The 6,476-nt window shown below is 40.0% G+C and overlaps 1 long non-coding RNA gene across 1 annotated transcript; it reads right to left on the bottom strand.

Moving 5' to 3' along the window:
* Nucleotides 1-933: 933 nt before the first annotated feature.
* LOC121861848 lies at nucleotides 934-4,434 on the bottom strand. Its single transcript, XR_006088101.1, has 3 exons — nucleotides 4,315-4,434; nucleotides 2,698-2,843; nucleotides 934-1,666 (listed from the first exon to the last, which is right to left on the bottom strand). It is a non-coding gene; the product is annotated as an uncharacterized LOC121861848 (long non-coding RNA).
* Nucleotides 4,435-6,476: the final 2,042 nt, after the last annotated feature.

Genomic DNA, 6,476 nt, shown 5'->3' on the forward strand with positions numbered 1-6,476 from the left:
TTTAGTTCATCATTTACAGTTACTTGCACTTACACCTGGTACAGTTGCTAACGTGTTTTTTGAGATGTGGCAACTCTGTGTTTGTGTACATCATATTAAAACTCTGGGAATGGCCCTAAGGCTACGGTCCGTGCAATAAATCCACGATAGTATTTCATCCACGGGCAGTAAGTCAACGGTACGATCCGCACACTGGTCACACTGGCGAAAGGAACATTGGCCAGCTCACGCGGCTATTTCGAGCTCAGTTCGAGAGCAGGATGGCTTCATTGTATGTTTCTATGGCAGCATTAACCACTTTGTAAGATGTGGTCCTGTTAAAGAAGACCAAGACGAAAAGAAGCGACTGTAGCGTCCTATAGAAGTCCTCTAGAGTCAAATGAAATTCCAGTCGTGATGTGTTATTATTGTTATTATTTCATTTACTTTAACATTTTTGCTCTGTTTTGTAATTGAAAAACACTTTTTTGTATTTTTGTACATTTTAACATTACTGTATTGAAAAAATATGAACGGTGTAAATTTTATCAATACAATAGATTATCTATAGCAAATTTCAACCCACCGTAGCGTATCGTCCCACTTTCGACAGCAAATAAGTTGTTCGCTGACAACGAGGAATTCGTTGGAAAATCAATGCTACGGTGGATTTATTCTGGTAGATACTCTAGTGTGACCTCAGCAAGGAACGTTGCAATAGTAGCCAACTAAGGATGCTAGATAAACCTTCCACAGATTTGACATCTCGCAAGTCTTACCAACCACTGTACCAAATATAAGTGTAGTCGATTGTGTTTACAAGAGTGCAGGTATACAAACAATGGTAAACAATTTTGTTATTTCTTTGGCATTATATATTGTACTGGTTAAGTTAGATTTTGTTTGGTTAAATCGTCTACTCTCGTAAAATAAAAATCGGTTTAGGGCGAGTGTATACACATTTTTTGAGTAAGTAAATATTTTTAATTCTAATATCATAGACTAATTTACATATATGCAGCAGAATAATGAATACAGTAATGGTACGTTCGCCATGATATACTGACTGATATGCGGTAGCAGTTGAATTCACATAGAAATATTTGCTACTATACATCTATACATTTTCCTTTTGATTATTGAAAGCATAATATTGTCAATCTCTCATATTCTTGACTTTTAATGTTCATAGAGGCCAAAACAAAATTAGTTTATGCTACAATACTTAATTCAGACAGAGAACCAGTGTAGGTCATGCCTGAGTTTGCAAAAAACGTATAATTTAGCATCAAGCTTCAAAGACATCTTCTTTAAATGTTAGCTAGAGTGACGACTAGTTTTCTGCAATATAATGTAATTATACTCTATCTGGTTATGGGTCGGTCTCAGTCGACCTACAGTACAAGGAAGCTAGAATATAAACACAAGAAATTCTAAAACATCTCTGGGGTTTCATATTCATTTTGTCATTTTCCTGTTTTGGAAATGAGAAATTCTGGCATCGATCAATTGTCATCAACATTAAGACATTTGCAGTTTGTTCACTTCCTCAGTCCTCGATAACTTCACCATTGTCAGGTTCGTAAGCCACCAACTTTTTCCTCATGACCTTAATCTGTTCATTTTTCTTGTTCAACATCTTCTTCATGTTCTGATAAGCTCCGTCTGTGAACTTCTTCTCAAGTTCCTGGAAGGAGAAGAAAATATATACAAAATTTATCTTTTGACGTCATATGAAAGTGTATATTTCTAAATCAATATTAATTGTTGTCTAATAACAAAAGATTGTATAGTGTGCTTCAAGATCTCACTTCTTGAAGAACAGATGCAGTATACAGTTAAACAACAACAAACTTCCGTTATGTTCTGTTGCCAACAGGAATAATCTACATATTTCAACATTTCTACTAAATGTCTTTAACATCCAAAATCTTTCACAGTATGCTGATGTATGAGAGACCCGCTAGCCGTCCTCGGGAACTAAGTCGTGTAAGCTGAATGGTTGTTGGCTAGTAAGAAAGATATGCTGCCATATTATCAAATTCAGTCATGGGTTTTCTGTGTTTACGTTTATAAAAATATCAGATTGCTGCATATTTTATATTTATACCAGTACACGTAAAGTAAGGGGCAAAATAAATTTTAAACTTCCTGAAATGGAGGCATAACCAGCAACCAATCGTCTCCTACTGATTGTGACAGTTGTTGTGGACGCCGAGCCTAGTTGATCTGTCTGATTAGGGAAATACATTTCAGGATGTACTGTATATCTCCATACTCAGTCAACATGCTAGTGATGACGTAAATAGAATGGATCACCTAAATATCCTCCCCCGCCCGCTTATTTCACCTGATGATTACATTTGTAGCATTACCTGGGGGGTTATTAGGTTAGACAAGGTCATATTAGGATAGGATGGTTTGGTTGGTGTTAGATTAGGTCAGGTTAATGTTAGGTAAAATAACTAGAAGTTAATCTTCGGATGATTCGATGCTCCCCTGACCCAGCCAGCTGTTAGGAGTTACAATCTTTTGGCCCATTTTCCATGTTGGTGACCTCTAACTCACCTTCTCAACCAGCTGGTGACCTCTAACTCACATTCTCAACCAGCTGGTGACCTCTAACTCACCTTCTCAACCAGCTGGTGACCTCCTAACCCATTTTCTCAACCAGCTGGTGACCTCTTACCCACTTTCTCTACCAGCTGGTGGCCTCACCTTCTCTGCCAGCTGGGTTGGGCTTTGACCTGAAGGAGCGTTTGCCTGGAGGCGTTGGGGTCAATCGCCAGCTGGTCCTGCGAGGCGTTCTTTATCTCCGCCTGTGTGGTCAGCTGGAGCCTCATGTTCTCCACCTCGTCCACCAGCTGCCAACATAAGGTAAACACAAGTTAGAATTCAAAGTTTTAGGGTAAACTTTGCATAAACTTTGGTATTCTGTAGTTTACGTTGTCGTACCTTTAGGTTAGGTTATCGTACCTTTAATTTACTTTTTACTTTTATCATCATCACCACTGATCGGCCCGTTAGCCGCTTGGGCGATCGGTCACGTTAGTTTAAGTTATCGTACCTTTGAAGTACTTTAGGTTCTCAATGTAGTACCATAAGGTTCTGTCCTTGAACTCCCCTTGTTTTTGTCTACATAAACGACATAGATGGAAATATTGAACCACAGCGTCAAGTTTGCGGACGACACGAAGATATTTGGGAAATTACCAATTCAAAATGTCACAACAATGCAAAAGACCTGAATGAGCTGTTCCATTGGCCTCGAGACTGGCAAATGCTCTTTAACTTTACGAAATGCAAGACTTAGCACATAGGATACAACAACCCTAAGTACAACTATTCTGTTAATAACTTTCCTGGATACTGTCCATAAGGAGAAAAAATTGGCGTCGTGATAGATCATTCACTAAGGTTGTGCAAAAAGTGAGGAAAGCAAATCTCAACTTCGTCCCAGTTGGATGACTGTGTGCAGGCATGGAAACCCTACCTCCAGAAAAATCTTAACACCGGGAAAAGGGTTTAACAAAGAGCGCCTAAGATAATTCTGGAACTGTGTTATCTCGATTATCCGTAGACTGTGGGCCTTAGGACTAACAACCCTTCAGACAAGGCACAATAGGGCAGATTCCATTGAAACATTTAAAATCCTGAAAGGGGACATTTTCTTTGTGGTCACGCATCACCAACACGAGAGGACATAACTCCAAACACACCAAGTTATCAAGCAGAACGAATATAAGAAAATACTTTCACCCAGAAGCTGGTAGACCTATGGAACGGTCTACCAGCCCAAATGGAATAAAAAACAGTATTGGGATTCAAAATAGCCCTTGCCAAAATTATCAAGAACAATGAAGAGAGCCCTACAAGCCACAGGCCTCCATCCTCGGCATGCCCACACCTCTAGTGGGTGGCTATTAGGTAAATAAGTTATCGTATCTCTAATTTAAGCTGACGTAATTTAGGTTGTTTTCGTATATTAGTTAAATTATGATACTCAGTTTAAAATAATCATTAACTGGTTTAAGATGTTTTCCATAAGAGGTTGAATTAGCAAAAACTAAAATAGACTAAATGTATATAAGATTAGAACACCGATTTTTTAAGTTAAAACCCGTTTCCTCTTAAAGTAAAGTGACGAGAAACTCAAACACACAATAGTTCTTTATCTATGACCAATATTACACTATATTCACAAGTAGACAAAGACAGACAGACTGATGTTAACAGACATAGATGGATAAAGAGTAAACAAAGACATACAGACTGAGCTTCACACAGACAACAAGACAAAAGTTACTACTCAACGTACAAGATGATTGACCATACCTCGGCTACCTCGTCGGTGGAGGTCTATTGGCAGTGGTCTTCTTGGTCTGTTCAGTTCGTCTCTGGCAGCCTGGAAGTTAAGAGTCACTTCCATCTTCCCTTTCGTCACCTCCGTCTCCTGGTGGTGATTATAGAGCTTAACAAACCAGCAAAATCAACCGAACCCAACAACCAAATGGATTCTGCAATTTTTCAGCTAAGTTGAATTTTTTTACTCATTTTCCATATTAGGTTTGGTTAGGTTAGATTGAATCATTTCCCAGTTAAAATAATTAAATTTGAAATATATAAATATCCGACAGATATGACATTTCACATGAATAAATAGAACATATCTCTTGTTATATTGATTTCTATACAGGGATCCCCGACTTGCCTCGTCACCACCACCATTACCACCCTCTCACCACTACCACCACTCACCTAGATTCTGCTGCCTGGAGTTTGGCCTGTAGATCGAGTTCTCATGAGTAAGTCTCTTTATTTGTGTCTGCAGGAGAACTAGCGGCCCTTCAACTCCGTCAGGGGCGCCAGCGTTCTCTTCTTGGGTGAGGCAGGTCCGCCCGACCCTGCTGGTCTTGACGGTCCTCGAACTTCTTAATCTCCTCCAGGAGTTCTCTGTATGGGAGGTTTCGCTGTTAGCCAACGTGGGTATTTGTGTTTTCTCAGTTGTTTTGTGTTTAATTTTTGTCATGTTTGTTTGTGTGTTATTAGCGGGGGTTATGTAGTGTCGACTGGTTTTTATGTTTTGTCAGCTGTTTTGTACAGTTTTACCTTTGTCAGCTGATCTTACTCCCAAGCGTGTATGTGGGAAAGTTTGATTCTGTTACCGGCTTGTTTATTATATTACACGTATTTTCGCGTTAATCATTCAAACAGTCAGTCAATCAGTCAGTCAGTCAAACTTGCTACACACCTAGTTGACCTACAGTATAAGTATTCGATTTTTGTTACTAACCACACAGACTTGTCATTTTCTTTAGATCCAAAGTGGTCAGTGGCCATGTACATATTACACCTGTGGTGTAATGGTCAGCATGCTCGCCTCGCAAACGAGCGGACCCGGTTCGATCCGCCCAGGGGTGAAACTATGGACAAGTTCTTTACGCCATTTGCCTCTGTCTACCCAGCAGTAATTGGAAACCTGGATGTTAATCGATTTGCGGATCGTGTTCCGGGTAATGGTTAGCCAGTGCAGTTGGCGAGCTGTCCGGTTTTGTTGGACTATTCCTTGACACTGGGTCATGCAGCTCGTTAACTTATGGTGTAGTTGTTGTGTTGGCGACAACTTCTACACGAGGGCAACCATTATATGAAAAAGTGGCGGTAATGCAGTAATTCGGTGGGTCGGATAGTTCGTGGGCTGTAACAAGTCGGGTTGGTTCGTAACATTGTGGACTTGAGAAAAATAGCACTAAACTGGTTCTCCAGGTCGGAGGTGTCGACGTTGAGACTGGTGCCACTTCTGCGCCTGCGCGAAGTTTAGAAGGGGGAGTTGGTGTGCGTAGTGTGGATCAGTTCTCTTCCACCTCCGCCTTGACGACATCTGCAAGGAGTCCAGCAGCTCAGTCACTTCCTCTGCTGTGTACGTCTCCTCCACCAACCTGTTGAAGGAAGTGTCGTTCTCAAATCTATTCACCGAGGCATTGTCTGCCAAAGACTAAAGAATATTGAAGCAGGATATTTTGAACTGGTGAAGGATGTTATAGAAAAATAGTCAGCGACAGGAGATATAAAGATGCTTGGCGGTTGATTGATTGGGTAGAATATCAGGCGTGATAGTGCTTGGCGGAGGCAGTTATTAGTTATGTCTAGAAGGTGTTATTAGCTCGTGTTTAACCTTTAAGACAACAAGTTTATCCCTTTACCCTATTCCCCAATGCATGAACTGTTACACTTTAAAACACTAACACGTACAAGTATCATAATGTCCTAAACTCGGCAACTATAATACTAATAATATTAGAAACTAAACTACGGGATAACGATAACTTCCTCCTTACAGTAAACAATATCTTTTATCTCATTACGCCTTAACTATTACAATGACCTCACTATGGACACAGTACCAGTCAATACCAGCAACTATAAATTTGTGTTTTCAGGAACGTCTTATTATCTCTCATCTAATAATTGTTGTCAGATGAGTGGAATGGCATTGT

This window comes from Homarus americanus, unplaced genomic scaffold (genome assembly GCF_018991925.1).
Source record: "Homarus americanus isolate GMGI-L3 unplaced genomic scaffold, GMGI_Hamer_2.0 scaffold45457, whole genome shotgun sequence".
In the NCBI taxonomy this organism is placed as follows: Eukaryota; Metazoa; Arthropoda; class Malacostraca; order Decapoda; family Nephropidae; genus Homarus; species Homarus americanus.